This window comes from Rhinopithecus bieti, unplaced genomic scaffold, assembly GCF_001698545.2.
Source record: "Rhinopithecus bieti isolate Rb0 unplaced genomic scaffold, ASM169854v2 scaffold_27006, whole genome shotgun sequence".
Lineage (NCBI taxonomy): Eukaryota > Metazoa > Chordata > Mammalia > Primates > Cercopithecidae > Rhinopithecus > Rhinopithecus bieti.
In genome coordinates, this window is record NW_016813373.1 from 3053963 (window position 1) to 3070870 (window position 16908).

Genomic DNA, 16908 nt, shown 5'->3' on the forward strand with positions numbered 1-16908 from the left:
GCCGGATCTCAGCTCACTGCAAGCTCCGCCTCCCGGGTTGTTTACGCCATTCTCCTGCCTCAGCCTCCCGAGTAGCTGGGACTACAGGCGCCCGCCACCTCGCCCGGCTAGTTTTCTGTATTTTTTAGTAGAGACGGGGTTTCACCGTGTTAGCCAGGATGGTCTCGATCTCCTGACCCCGTGATCCGCCCGTCTCGGCCTCCCAAAGTGCTGGGATTACAGGCTTGAGCCACCGCGCCCGGCCCATCAAGACTTTTTATAGTGTTTGTATTAGGGTTCCCTAGAGAAATAGAACCAACAAGATATATCAAGATATATGGAAAGGGACTTATTACGAGGAATTGGCTTATGAGGTTATGAAGGCTGAGAAGTCCCATAATCTATTGCCCACAAGCTGGGAGCCCAGGGAAGCTGGTGATATAGCTCCAGTCCAAATCTGAAGGCCTGAGACTCGGGAGTGCAGATGTCCAAGGGCAGGACAAGATGGAGGTGCCAGCTCAGCAGAGCAAATTTGTCCTTTCTTTGTGTTTTTGGTCTATTCAGGCCCTCAACAGATTGGATGAGGCCCCCTGACATGGGTGAGGGCAATCTTGTTTACTCGGTCTACTGATTCAAATGTTAATCTCTTCAGGAAACCTTCCCAGGCACACTCAGAAATAATGTTTTACCACCTATCTGGCCATCCCTTAGCCCAGTCAAGGTGATTCATAAAGTTAACCATCACATAGTTTCCACAATCAAAGCGGATGGTACCAATGTAGGAATAGAAAAATAGACAAATAGACTTGGTTATCCATATGGAGAAGACTTGAAACACATTGCACACACACAAAATCAAGTCCAGGTGCATTAAATTGAATATACTATGTGAAAAGCAAAAATATACTTTAGAAAAAAATATATAGGAAAGCATCTTGGACTTAAGGGCTAGGAAAAGATTCCTTAGATAACATTAAAAAAAAAAAAAACAAAAACCATAAAGGAAAATTGTGACAAATCTGATTGCATGAAAGTTATGTTTAAAATTTCTTTTTAATGAAAGACACCATAAACAAAGATTAAAGGTAAGCCCAAGACTAGGAGAAAGGATAGGAAATACAAATACTTGATAAAGCCCTAGAATCTGGATTTTAAAGAAAACAACTCAATAATGAAAAAAAAAAGAAAATAGGCAAAACATAGGTTAATGTTTAATGGTTGTTAATTGTGAGTAAATACATGAAAAGATGCTCAAGGTCCCCAGTAACTAATAAACTACAATTACAACCACAATAAAACACCATTACTCACTCATCAAGTTAACTGAGAATTAAAAAGTATAAGCAAGAATCTAGATAGGTGAGAATTCTTCCACATTACTTTGAACCTACTTATAATCACTTGGAGCCAGAGATTCCACCTCTGGGCATATAATCTCATGAAACTCTGTCACATCTGCAGAGAAGGTGTATAGAAGAATGTTGACTACAACATTATTAGTAATAGAACAAAACAAGAGGAAACTAACTGACCATCAAGAGTAGATAAATAAACTGTGCTATAGTCATATAATAAAATTTTGTGTAAGAACTGAAATGAATGCATGAATTACATGTATCATTAGCATGGGTAAATCTCAAAAACAATGAATTAAAAAAAACCAAATTACAGAAAAATAGATATAATAGGACACCTTTTGTATAAAGTTTAAAAGCATATAAAACAGTCTATTTGTTATTTATGGATTCACATATAAGACACATATGTGAAGAGTAGTATAAAGCATGAATGGGAATGGTAAACATGAAATTTAGCATGATGGTTACCTGTAGGGTGGCTTAGAGGAGGAGCATGTAGGAGGCTTCAATTATGTTACAATGTTTTGTTATTTTACAAAATCTAAAGCAAATACATCAAAATGTTAAGATTCAGTAAAGTTAGATGGTGGGCAGACAAGTGTTTATGTTACTTTCTCTCACGCTGTACATATTTACATAATTTTGTAATCCATTTTAAAAGATTCTAAATTGTTCTTTACTTCCAATACAAAGAAAGATGAAAGTATAACTACATGCTGTTAAAGTACTGATGTATGGCCTGCCACCCTCTTTCAACAGCCCTGGACAACTATTCCTAGTACTTAGCACAGTGCCTGACCCCAGAAGAGTAGGACGGAAAGATTGAAAGAATGAATGGACCTGTCCCTGGAAATAGAGGTGCAGCCACATATACGCTGTGCCCTTTATATCATTAAATCACAGTTTAGGAGTCATTTCCTTCCCATCCATCTCACTCAGCCTGAGTTGCCATCCAGTCTAATAATTCAGGGTAATTGTACTTAGGGACGATTGCTTGTGGGACAGCAAGGAGTTGCAATTCAGCCCTGACTGTGCTCTGAATTCATTAGTGTTTTTCCAGCTTCGTGTCCTGCTCAAAAGAATGATCCTCTCTCCAAGCAGGGAATCGCTGTCTTTCTCATATTTAGCAATAACAACCAAAAACAAACCCAAGGAAATAAAATCACCAGGGAGGCTTTCCTCTTTAATTAAGGAGTTCTAATGAGTCACAGTCTCACCAGGCATGGGACTCAATTCTCCTTTATAAATAGGGGATTGTGAATGTGGGGTGTGTTTTCTTTTGCAGGCCTGCTGCCATTTCTTCTTCGTTTCCCTCTCCTGGTGTTGTTGCTTCTCTCTGTACACGTGTGTGCACATATGTGAAATCGATGACATAAAGAGGATCCAAATCTCTTCACCTAGTCAACTTGAAGTTGTAAGATTCCTTGAATGTCACTGAGAAATGTAATAGGGACTGGGTGGCTTGGCTGGTAGCTTAAATGGTGCCAGTGATGGTAAAGTCATAGGTACCATCCCCCAAAAGCCAGAATGATTTCCTCTGTTCTGCTGACACAGAGAACATCACAAATCTTGGCATATATATCATTGGTTACATGGTTGATCAGACAAGGCAGGGAGGAGTGAATCGTGTCAAATGTACCACCACCACCGAAACTCAAAACTGCCCTCACGCTGGTGATTTTGTGGATTCTTGTAAGAGGAATGGTGAGTGTCTTCTAAGAGTAAGAAGGGTTAGTAGTGTTCCAGCTTACCTACAAAATGTGAAACTGAGAAAGCCCACTGGGGCGACTTCCATCTTCATTGCTAAAGAGTAGGAAAAAGAAACTTGGTCATTCTCACTGTCATTTTGTGATTTTCTGAACCTGAGGTATATAATGAGGAAAAATGAGTCAAATTCAAGCAAAGAGAAATTTGGGCAGAATCTCTGGAGGGAAAAATAATCATGGTGAAATCCATTAGACTCTGTAATAGTCATCCCCAAGGGAGATGACGTAAACCTCATAGTTGCAGTCATTTAAATTTAGACTGAACCATGCATTTGTGAGCAGACCCCAGGGAACAATCCTGCATTGAACAGGGGATGGGGAAGGCGATAGGCCAGATGACCTAATAGATCTTCTCTAACTTAATTTCTAGGGTTGCGGGATCCTAATTAAAATGAACTATATTGCCTGTTATGAACCCTCCATGTTAATATTCTGTAAGGTCTCCAGGCAAGTCAAAGAGGTTTTTGCTTTTTCTTATTTCTTTTGAGCCAGAGCCCACAAGCTGCCTTAAGCACCTAGCTGCTGTCCATGCACTTCTTATAGCTGACAAAGCTTGACTTAAAAAAAAAGTTTTTAAAGAAAATTACAGCACATATTATGAACTAATTTTATACAAAGTAATTCAGTGGAATGAGAGAAGTATGCTTTGATATTCTTCGACCTGTGATGTAATAATAATTATTCTTCTGGTTAATAATACAATGGTGAGCCAGCCCTGTGATGGCGGCAGTTGTCACCATATAACACACAGGACTCAAATCTACTTCCTCACATCCAGCACTGACTTTTCCATTTAGCTTTAATGATGTTTGAAAGGGAATATCGACACTGGAAAAATCTTAGAGAGGTTCTACCAATCACAGATGAGCACATTATCCACTAATGTGGGCCTCTTTTCCTCTAGACATGGGACTCCACTAAGGAATCTCAGGCAGGGCCACTGGCGAGCTGGCCAGAGCTGCTCTGAGAACCACTAGTGAAGGGCAGAGGGCACTTTAGCCCCGAAAGTGGTAGCAGTTTAGGGTAGGTGGAAGAGACATGTGGTTCAATCACCCCATGTGGCATTTCAGGTGGGCCGCATGGGGCAATTGAGTCTTATCAGCTTGTGTCTTATCTAGCAATTGAATGCCATTGCTAGATAAGAGGAGAGTGGTGACCTCCAACTGGTGAGTTATTTTATCAGCCTTGTCCCATCCCAAGGATCCCCAAAAGGTTCTTGACAAGCCACAGAACTCTGCCAGCAGGAAGTAGACACTGGTGTGCATCAGAGAATATCAAGCTCTACCTATTTTACATTTATAAATTGGATTCTAATTAGCCTGCAGGGAGTTTCCATGGAAATTGGAGATATCACTTTGCAACAGTATAAGATCACAGCATCAAGTAGACCAGAAAAGTGGAAAATCTCTATTCCTTTAGGAATCAGCTGGAGTCACCTCGTTATGAAATTGTCCCTGACTCAGGCAGATCCCAGGTGTTCCCACTTCCATTATAGGATTTCTAGTATGTAATTGTTGGTGTACATATCTACATCCTACAGACGGGGGAGACACTGTCATTGTATCTGTTTTTCTCTGGAATATAGCTCAGTTCCTGATACAGAAGACACTTCCAAAAAAAAAAAAAAAAAAAAAACTTGTTCGATTATTACAGTGATGTCTTAGAATATTGGTTTCTTCATCTATAAAATGGCATAATAATACTAATTCAGTTGGCTGTTCTGAGGATTAAATGTCAGGACAAATAAGTACTTACAACAGTGCCTAACTCCTAAATAATGTGTGGTTTCTATCCCCGCTTGTGTGGTATGAGAGGATTATTTTTGGTTTTGATAGGTATCAGGCAAAAAGGGTTCTTTAAAACAGCAAATAAATCAGAATATTCCACATTTGTGGTCTGAATTTTGTGTTGCAGTTTTATTGGGTTTCTAGACTAGGCCAGCATTTTATATTCTATAAGCACGGTACAGGTTATATCATCTCCAGCCCGAAATCTAGGACATTAAACGTTTTCCTCATTGCTCACTTTGCTAGAAATATGTTATTAATAAATGAGATTTCTGAGATTTTATTACAGACATTCATGAAATAAACTTGGAGAATGAGTAATTATCATCAGTGATGATAAAAAATAAGTGGAAAGATGGCCCTGTGTGTTGATTCTGATGAGAATATTACCCTTATTGGACACCAGAATATTTCCAGGTCTTCCCTGAAAACTCCTCTAGGGATGTCTTAACTCTTCTTTGATGGTTAATATTAAGTGTCAACTTGATTGGATTGAAGGATGTAAAGTATTGTTCCAGGGTGTGTCTGTGAGGGTGTTGCCAAAGGAGATTAACGTTTGAGGTAGTGGACTGGGAGAGGCAGACCCACTCTCAATGCGGGTGGGCACCATCTAATCAGCTGCCAGCATGGCTAGAATAAAGCAGACTTGCTGAGTCTTCCGCCCATCTTCTTTTCTCATGCTGGATGCTTCCTGCCCTCAAACATCAAACTCCAAGTTCTTCAGCTTTTGGACTCTTGGACTTACACCAGTGGTTTGCCAGGGACTCTCAGGCCTTCAGCCACAGACTGAAAGCTGCACTGTCAGCTTCCCTGCCTTTGAGGTTTTGGGACTCAAACTGGCTTCATTGCTCCTCAGCTTGCAGATGGCCTATTGTGGGACTTCACCTTGTGATCATGTGAGTCAGTACTCCTTAATAAATTCACCTTCATATATACATCTATCCTATTAGTTCTGTACCTCTAGAGAACCCTGACTAATACACTTTAATTTTACAAACAGTAAGTGCCTATAGAATGACTTTTCAAGGAGGTTTATGCAATCAAAACACACTAGAGTGTAATGGTGGGTTTGCAGGGCCACCATGGAACTGGTTGACAGAAACTCACATATAGAATAGCCTGCTACCAACCAAAGCCAGATTTCATCTTTCCCCACCAGCAGAATCTACCTCTTCGAAATCCACCCACATCATTGCATGGTCTGCAGGTAGGCTTTTCGGCTTCCTCTGATTGTCATACCAGGCACTGGGCCTATAAAAAGCAAAGTGGAGGCTGAGAGCAGGCAGGGGCAAACACTAAAGGTGTTTCTAAGGCCTGTTCCCCCTGTGTATGGTGAGCACAGCATCTGGCAATGGATTGGGCTCTCCCACTCAAGCCTCATGCCCACTCTGGCCCCTCACCCCTCAGCCTTGGTGCCCTGGGTTCCCTAGTTCTTCCACGGCCTCGACTCCCAACTGTGTGAAACCTACCTTGTCTTGGAGTCAGTGAGCTACTACCTTCTCTATTTCATGCTTTTAATTCCTGTTGACTCCTGACTTAAAATCATGTATTCTTACTGGAATTGCCTCTGTGAAGGGCAGAAATGCCCCCTCTCCTGCTCTTTTGCCCCATCTGCCCTCTGCTGGCCATCGATACATACTGCGGTCAACCCTGAAAAGCCATTTTCCCCAATAGAATGTACCGAAGCCATTTGCTCTTTCCTAATTCACATGCTTCTTTTTCTTCTTCTTTTCAAAATTTTGGTTGCATTGCCTCAGAGTTTTTCGAAGCAACACGGAAACACGCTTTCTCTTTCCAGGTCCCCAGTGACCATGTCATGGATCTGCTGTAAAGCATCTCTTACAGTAGTGGTCCCCAACCTTTTTGACACCAGGGACCGGTTTCATGCAAGACAATTTTTCCATGGACCAGCAGAGCGTGGGGATGGTTTTGGGATGATTCAAGCCCATTACATGTATCGTGTGTGTTATTTCTATTGTTATTACGTTATAATATGTAATGAAGTAATTATACAACTCACTATAATGCAGAATCAGTGGGAGCCCCCGGCTTGTTTTCCTGCAACTAGACGGTCCCATCTGGGGGTGGTAGGAGACAGTGACAGATTTCCAGGCATTAGATTGTCATAAAGAACATGCCATTAATCTACAGCATCAGTGTAATGCCACTGAATCTTAGCCACCGTGATCCCTCACACGCACAGTTCACAGTATGGTTCATGCTCCTATGAGGGCCTAATGCCACCGCTGATCTGACAGGAGGTGGAGCTCAGGCTGGCCCACACTCACCTCCTGCTATGCAGCCTGGTGCATAGCAGATAACAGATACCAGTCTGTGGTCCTGGGGGTTAGGGACCCCTGTCTTACAGCATCCAGCGGGGTCAGGCACTTGGTTAAGTAGATCCTGGATGACTGAAACGTGACATTGCTGAAATGGCTGTGGAGCACTGTTTGGAGTTTGTGGGGGTGGGGTTTGTAAACTAGAGAACTTTATGTTAGAGTTCCTTAACCTCAGCATTATTGACATTTGGGGCTAGATAATTCTTTGTTGTCCGAGTCTCTCCTCCATGGTGGAGGATGTTTTGCAGCACCTCTGGCCTCTTCTACACACCAGTAACACCTTCCCCAAGTTTGTTGTCCTCACAGACAACCAAAAATGTCTTCTCTACTCACTCCCAAATGTCCTGGGGGGCAAAATCACTCACTGTGGAAAACCATGGCATTAGGGTGATGGAGTAGAAAGCCTGCTCTACTCAGAAGGACTTCTAAGTGCCAGAAGGTGCAGGTCTACTCTCTGGGGCCACTCAGTGCTTTGAAGGACACCCCGATTTATTTTTGAGATGGACACTTAACTGCTGAATACACTGGCATGGGTGGGTGATCCCATCAAGAGTTTTTCTCAAAGGTTTTGACTCCTCCTGTGTTCTCCGGCCTATCCTACTCCATCTCTCAATTCTGCTAGGCTTGAGTTCCAGTGTCAGAGTCTTTCTGAGCCTCTCTTCTCAGTCTTAGCCTCCCCTCCTTCCCTCTCTCTCCATCCACCTCCTGGCCATCTGGGCAGCTTCGGCTTCATCCTGCTTCCCCAGCACTGCTCCTCCATCAACCATTTTTTCTTCCATAAGATTTGTTAAAAGCATCTTCTCTGAAGGCAGTTCTCCCCTTTCTACATCATCATGGGTTTATATGCAGAATTTTCTTCCATTACAGTCACTGATTGTAATCAATTCTCTTTCCCTCAGGTCACTGTCTCCTCTCTCTTGGGAAAGAGAGAGAGAAGTTAACCACACGGAGCTGATCAGCCTCTTTACCCAGAAGGAGCTGATCGGCCATTTTAGGCTTCCTCCAGCTGCACCCAGATTCCCCCTCTGCCTCCCTCAGCACCCTGGGCTTACTTCTACAGACCACGTGACACCCTGTGCTAAGATTGTTTATCTCTTGTCTGGCTTCTTGAATGGACTATAAGCTCCTTGAATGCAGGCATTGTGTCTTCTCACTCGCAACATCTCCAGTGTTGAGGGCAGAAGTGCCCACAGTGTGTAGGATATACTCAGTAAAGGAGTACTGAATGCCTTGGAAATAAGGCCTTAATTTAAATTCAGCAGGAAGAGATTTTTCTTGAACTTTAAGAAGACTTGGGGACAAAAGAATTTTGAACTTTTTTAAATGTGTCTCTCCTCAAAAGAGCATAACTCTGCCTTAATTCGTCTGAATCTGACATTGAGCCTCTGGAGTTTTCTAGACTCTTAGGCTGGGAAGCTCTTGGTCCATTTTTGATCCACTGCATTCTGCAGTGAGATGAAGCCCATTCCTCTGACCTCCCACTTGGTGTGCCATGGTGATAAGCCCATAACACTGATGCTGTAGATTAATGGCATGCCCTCGCTTATGAACACCTTTTCCCCATGGTGACTAATGGCATTTTGATGGTGTCCCCTTAGACAGCTGCCTAAATACAAAGCAGTATGAGCTAAAAGAATAAATTGGAAATATCAGTCGTTTTGTGTAATCATTCCATAATGTTATCTGGGAGCCCAGCCTAGCTTTATGGAAATAGAATTCAGAAGAATCAGACAAAATTTTTCCTACAGCACTTTTATATTTGCAAAACCATCATCATTGTCAGCTTCAATTAATATTTATTTCTGTGTATCACACCTCATGTTATTAAGTCTTCTCCAGGACTATTAACAAAATCCAAAACTGTTATTTTACAATAGAGGAAGCAGAGATATATACAGAGGTTTGACAGCTTGCTTAAGGCTACAGGATAAATTCAGAGTCAAGTTGAGACCAGGAGGCACAGATCTTGATCCCCCTGAGAAGGGCTGCTGCTCTGGGGTCGGCTTTGGGACATATGCCTCACCTTTGTACGCTCATCAGACAAAGTGAGCCACCTGGTAGCTATGCCTGGACACGGTAAGAAGCACGCTTTTGAAATGAAGAGGCAGCCATCTCATTTTCCAGGCATATGTCACATCTCACTGAAGGGTGAGACCCATAGCTGCCTGGATTGTCCGTTGGGGCATGTCACAGTCTAGAGACATATGAAAGACAAAAAAGCTCACTTGTCATCTGCCTTTCAGTCTAGGAGAGACAGCCCGAGACCGCTGCCGCGGTGGCTGTGAGACGCTGTGTCACATATTAATTAGGAGGAGCATATGTAGCATTTCTAAGCCAGGGGCTATTTGTGGCAGCAGCAGCCACGCAGGAGGCAGGGAGTGCAGCTAATAACTAAAAGGAGGGTTTAGGATGCAGGTCCTCGGCTCAGACAACGTGGACGAACCCGTAAGAGAATGTTGCGGCCCTCCAGGCCCTGCTCCTTCTGCCCCGCAGGTGCAGTCACTTGCAGCCCTGGGTTCCCTCCCAGCCACAAGCTTCCTGGGCCCAGCGAAAGTTCTTATCCCCTGCTCTGCAGCCCTTGAGACGGGCGGGAGGGTTGGAAAAGCCGAGCTGAGCGTGGGTGGCAGGCCTCCACAGGGATCGATTTGAAGGCAGAAGGTGAACTCATCATACCTCTTTAGGGAAGCAGCAGTAAGGTGGCCTTTTCGCTCCACAAAAACCCGGACAAGGCCAAGGGAAAGGATAGTACGCCCCATGCGGAGAGCAAGGGCGCGTGCGCCGAGTAGCCTGGCCCAACACTCATCTGGAAATGCGGCTGGGCCAGGGTACAAACCACAGCCTCTCTTCCATCTCCGCCGCTGCCACCCCCTTCCCTCCTCCGACTTGGCTTTCTGTGGGTGTGCGTGAGGAGAGACTTATCCAAGGTCAGGGACAGAAATCAGAAGATCCCGATGGTTGCCTACCCCTTACTAACTGTGTAGCCTTAGGTAAGTTCCTTAATCATTTTGAACCTCTGAGTCCTCGTTAAAATGAGAATGAGAATATACATCTTACCTATGAGGCATGGTCCAGTGAACTATGGTACTGTATAGAGAAGCATGCTCCACAAATATGAATGACGATGGTGATTTTCATATTCAACTTTGTCAGGCGTACCCTTAAAGTCACACACTAAAGTTAGATACAAAACCCTTAACCCAGGCATGGTGGCTCATGCCTGTAATCCCAGCACTTTGGGAGGCCAAGGGGGGACGATCATTTGAGGCCAGGAGTTCAAGACCAGCCTGGGCAACATTGTGAGACCTCATCTCCACCAAAAACATGCAAAAACTATCCAGGCATGGTAGCACACGCCTCTAGTCCCAGCTACTCAGAAGGCTAAGGTAGGAGGATCACTTGAGCCTGGAGGTCAAGAGGCTGCAGTGAGCCATGAGTGCACTACTGCACCCCAGCCTGGGTGACAGAGCGAGACTCTGTTGTAGCAAACAAAAACAAAAACGAAAACAGAACCCATTAGGTACCCAAGGCACTGTGATGATACATAACTCTCATAATTTTGAGGATATGCTGCCCTTCTTGTGTTATTGTGCACAGTCAGGTGAAGGGAATGGGATGAGCCAGTCCACCACCTTGGCAGACTTTTCTTCTTCTTTTCTTTTCTTTTTTTTGAAAGAGTTTCACTCTGTCGCCCAGGCTGGAGTGCAGTGGTGCAATCTTGGCTCACTGCAACCTCTGCCTCCCAAGTTCAAGTGATTCTCCTGCCTCAGCCTCCTGAGTAGCTGGGACTACAGGAATGCACGACCACGCCTAGCTAATTTTTTTGTATTTTCAGTAGAGATGGGGTTTCACAGTGTTGGTCAAGCTGGTCTCAAACTCCTGACCTCAAATGATCCACCCGGCTAGGCCTCCTAAAAGGCTTGGATTACAGGTGTGAGCCACCACACCTGGCCAGGCCTTTCTTAAGTACCTGTAGTGTTTTTACCACTGGGTTAGACCTTGTAGAGGATACAAGAACTGATTGAATACAATCTCGGCCCCTAGAGAATGAGCCATCTAGAAACAAACAAACAAAAAAAGAAGACAAGGGGAGGAAATAGAGCATTCTCCAGTCCAGTTGTTTTCAATCTTTTGGAAATGCCATGTCCTCTTAGGCAGCTGAATGTCTAGAAAGTACAGTTTATATTGATCTGCAGTTCTGTTTCTCAAACACCACTCTGTTTTCTTCTCGATGGAGATAAGGCACAACCACATGCTTCAGATTTCTTTTCAGATCAAGGGATCTCCCACCCTCTTATTCAAAATTCTCTCTGTGAATGCTGCTTCTTTACATCTTGAAGTTGAATAGAACAAGCCCTTTTTCTTCCTTGGGCCTATGGTCTGCATGCTGGTGACAGCCCATTGCTCTTGACTGTCCTCACCAGGCCCCTTAAGTCAATGTCCTGCAGCACAGGATGGGTACTTTCCCCATTTTCCCTCAAAGGTGGCCTGGTGGTTCCCTGTCCCTATTAAAAACTTTTGGCCTACAAAAACGCAGAAACCAATTCAAGATTTACATAACAGTTCAAGACAACAGAATATTGGTCACAAGGCAGTACACAATGAGTTGCCAAATGAACTGCGTAGCCCTGTTGCTACAGGAGCGGAGCTTCCTCAGTTCCTTTCTGGAAGTAAGCAGATCATGCACCGTGAGCCAGCCGAAATGAACAAGCTGGCTGAGGGGAAGGAGATCCGGGCAGACAGAGGAAATCTAAGGAATTTGTCTCTGAATGACCAACTGTACCATACAGGAAACACTGGGCCATCAAAGGACGTCATCACCTTCATAAGTCAAACATAGTTAAATACTGATCATTTCAACTTAAATATTTGAGGATTTGGTAAATATTTTTAATATTTACTTGAAAAGTTATGTGGCTTTTTATTTTGATTTGAAGATAAATCTAGAGCATAGTTTTGATATCTTCTTTGGCCATTAGAACTGATAGCATCTTTCCTATGTACCTTAGACTCTAGAGAAATTGTCACATTTCAAACTCATAAACACTTGTGAATTGGGTATTTTTAATTTTTATACAGAAAATGGAGGCTTAAAAAGGTGAATTTGCCCAAAGTTATGCAGCTCGTAACTGCATAACTCAAACCTCAGCAAATAGGTCAGATTCCCTGTTTATAGTTGATATTCAAGAAATATTTATTGAATCAACCTAAGTGCACACATTCAAAGGTTCAGTCACTACATCTTCATCCAAAACATGTGTGATTCTCACTTACGTATACGTATCACTCATGCATTTCATCCACCACTTTTTCCTTTCGTTTACCCAGTTACTGGATATCTCTGAACCTCATTTTCTCTTTCATTAAACAAATATTTAGTGAGCATGTACTATGGCCCCTTTGGGTAGCTGTTTCTGCTTATCATGTCTTTATTCAATTTTTTTAAAGTATGTGTATATGTATATATGACACACACACACTCAACACTCATTGTGTGCCTGCTTCTGCACCCTGAAGGAATGAATGAATGATATTTCCTGCTTTCTATGAGCTCAGATCTAAGCAGAGGAAATAAACTGTAAACCTAAGCAAGAGCCTGCCTAATGTTGTGAGCTAAACAAAATAATAGAGGAATATATGAGGTATGTAAAGTAAGATATAGGGAGAAAGTATTCAGTTAAGAGAAGCTCACAGAGAGCTCACAGTGAGCTAAGCTGGGCAGCCCTATAACCCCAGGATACAATTCCAGGCATGTAGTAGGCATTCAATACCTTTTTAATAAACAGAATCACATTGATTAAAATTAAAATTTCAGAAGGATAAAGAGGAGTTTTCAAGATAGATAAGAATTAGGAAAATCTTCCAAGCCAACAAAATTTTGAAAATCTCAGAAGTATGAAACACTATGGTAGGCTGAGGACCTCAGGAAGCTTAGTATGATGATGGTATAAATTTGGAGAGGGACATGATGTGGCTGGAGAGTTTATACATCTCAATGGATTTTTTTCTCTGCTGGGCAGTGGGGAGGCCTCAAGGAGCCTAAATAGAAGAGCATAGCATCAGATTTGTGGGATGTGTGGTTGGCACATAAGTCTTAGCAAAAGAGGTGGAAGGAGACGAATGTGCTGAATGAGACCATTCTATGCCAATCCAGGGCAAGGAGCAGGATCAGAGTAGGGTTGCAAGGGGCAGAAATGCAGGCCATGCAGCAGACTAGGAAGGGAACACGTCCTTCCAGGACCACCAGCCTGACCTGCTGTGCATGGGGACTGCCCTTTCCTTTCCTTTCCTTTCCTTTTCCTTTCCTTTTCCTTTCCTTTTCCTTTCCTTTTCCTTTCTTTTTTCCTTTCCTTTCCTTTTCCTTTCCTTTCCCCTCTCTCTCTCTCTCTCTCTCTCTCTCTCTCTCTCTTTCTTTCTTTCTTTCCCTTTCTTTATTTTCTTTTCTTTCTTTTCTTTTTTTTTTTTTTGATAGAGTCTCACCCTGTTGCCCAGGCTGGAGTGCAATGGCGTGATCTCAGCTCACTGCAACCTCCACCTCCCAGATTCAAACAATTCTCCTGCCTCAGCTTCCCAAGTAGCTGGGATTACAGGCACGTGCCACCATGCCTGGCTAATTTTTTTTTTTTTTTTTTTTTCTTTAGTAGAGATGGGGTTTCACCATGTTGGCCAGGCTGGTCTCGAACTCCTGACCTCGTGATCTGCCCACCTCAACCCCCCAAAGTGCTGGGATGACAGGTGTGAACCACCGCGCCCAGCCTGCTCTTTATTTCTTTAGGACTGCTCTTTATTTTTCCTTTTTCAGCTTATTTAATTTCTATAGATGGTTTGCTATTATTTGAGATGGTTTATCAATAGAAGAAATATATATAATGAATTTATTAAAATAGAAATCGGTTTTTAAAAAAATAGAGAAAGAAATCAATATTCTAAAACCATACACTAGGCTAGTATCACTACTATTAACGAGCATTAAGTTTTATTTAAACTTTTAAACTGCCAAAGAAAAAAACACATAGCACAGAGTTATTTAGTCCTCATTATTTTTTGAGAGAGACAACTTTTTTCCTAGTACTAAATTACAAAAGGAATTTCCAAAGTTGGACCCTAGTGAAGGTGCTAACATCAACACTCTACCCCCATCGTTTCATTCCGATCTGTCCTCGAATGTCTCCTCTGAGAGTTCTTGCCCGACTGCCATTTCTACAACAGCACTCATTCTCAAGAGCTCAAGGAAATGTGAGCCCTGATTCCACACTTCCCTGTACCCACTTTCTCTGGATTACATTTTAAGATGATACGCTCAGTTCTAGTCAGAAATGGGTATGAGCAGTAGCACATGAAGAATCTTTCCATATTTTCTGAAAAACTGATGTTGAAGACATTATCCACTGTTTAGCAAATACTGAAGACCTACGCTGAGCAGAATCCAGTCTCAGGAAAAGATCATACAGCGGGGACCCAATAGACAAAGTTATGGCCCTTGTAAGCCTATATGTTTGTGGGAGGACAGGCAATACACAAATAAATATATGAGGTAGTGATAGGTGCTGGGAAGAAAAATAAAGCAGTGTAAACTGTCTTCTTTCAGATGGTGTGCTCAGGATGCCTCCTTTCCATAGCTCAACTTTCATCTCACACCTTTTTATCTGGCTACATCATCTTTTCCTTAGCAACAGAACAGAGAACAAACATTACAGAACCAAATACCTTCACCAAGTTGACCACTAAGGATGGCAGGAAAATGTTCTGCTACTATTTGAGGCCAGAGGCTTATGCCAAATTGTTCATCACAAAAATAAATCTGCTCAGCCAGGTCATTTCAATAGTAAATCTAATTCGAAACTAAGCTACTGAATCCAAGGTCTTTCTGAATTCCCTTGCAGAGCTCCAGAATAGCTACCATTTTTGTAGCATATATATTTTATCTCAGTGATAGTATATCTCAGTGATCTCAGTTCACTGCAACCTCTGCCTACTAGGTTCAAGCGATTCTCCTGTCTCAGCCTCCGAGTAAGTTCTGTAGTAGCGCAGCTAATTTTTTTTTTTTTTGTATTATATTTTTAGTAGAGACAGGATTTCACCATGTTGGCCAGTCTGGTCTCAAACTCCTGACCTCAGATGATCCACCTGTCTTGGCCTCTCAAAGTGCTGGGATTACAGGCATGAGCCACCACACCCGGCCTTATCCAGCTTTTATACGGGCCATGCCCTCAACATTTATTAGCTCACCGAATGAGATTCCTAGTAGCCACACGCTATGGACTGAATTGTGTCCCTTCCAAATTCATATGTCAAAGCCCTAACCCCCATTGTGATGGCATTTGGAAATGGGGTCTTTTGGGGTAATTAGGTTTCGACGAAGTCATGATGGGATTGAGGGGTGTTTCTCATGATAAGAATACTGTCCTTATAAGAGGAGATACCAGAGAGCTTGTGCATGTACCCTCTCTTTTTCCACCATGTGAGAACACAGCAAGAAGGCAGCAGTCTGCAAGCCAGGAAGAGAGCCCTCACTAGAACCCAATGATGTTGGCATCTTAATTTTGGACTTCTAGCATCCAGGACTGTAAGAAAATAAATTTCTGTTGTTTAAGTCACATAGTCTATGGTATTTTGTTATGGCAGCTCAAGCAGACTTGTTGTGGACAACACACAAGAAAAGAGGCAGTAGAGCATATGGTTACAAAGCTGAGCTCTGGAGTCTGACTGCCTGAGTCTATATCCTGACCCCAAGAATTCGTCTCTGGGTGATCTCAGGCAAGTTATTTTACCTCTATGAGAGTGATCTCCTTGTCTGCAAAGTGAGAATAATAATAATAGTAAATATCTTGCAGTGTTTTGTGAGGATTAAACTACTTAGTACATGTATGACAATGAGAATATGTCTGACACATCATGCTTAGTAACATTTATTATTATTATAACTCCAATTTACAGATGAGGTTACTGAGGCTTTGAGAGGCTAAGTAAGTTGCCCAAGGACATACAGGGAGTAGGTTGCAGTTTCAGAATTTAAACCTAGGCTTCTCTGACTCTATACTCATGCTCCTTCTGTTACCATGAATACAAATTAAAATAATGTTACCTAGAAGAGATCTAGCTCCAAATAACAATGGAAAAACAGGAGTCTTCATGAGAAGCTGGGATCATCCATTACAATGGTGAGTTGCTCAATCAGTCATACTGTATTTATCAAATACTACTGTGTCCAAGGTCTTCCACTGAGTAAACAGTGGTAACTCAAAGCAAATGGGATTTCTCTTTGTCTGATTTTTCACTTCACTCCTTCAATTGTTTATTTGTATAATATTTACTGAACTTTGGGGGATTCACAGAAATAGTGGAAATGATGCTGCTCTCAGTCTCAAGGAGGAAAGGGCAGAAAACATACAAAGGGCAAATCTGTAGAGGATATGATCTGATGCTCAGGATAGTGGACCCAGTCACAAAAGGACTGGACTGAGATGTAAGATTTGCTTGGTCCAGGATGGGACTAGTCACACAGTGCTGGCCTAGGCCCTGCAGAAAGTAACTGACATAAATTAGCCAGGGGTTCTCTAAAGCAAAGATTTCAAATTTTTGATTTAGAGGATAAAGTTGTCCTGAATAACATTACCTCTGCTAAGACATTACAAATTCAGTGAATATTTTGGAGGTAAGCTTTTATGTGATGGCTCTGTGT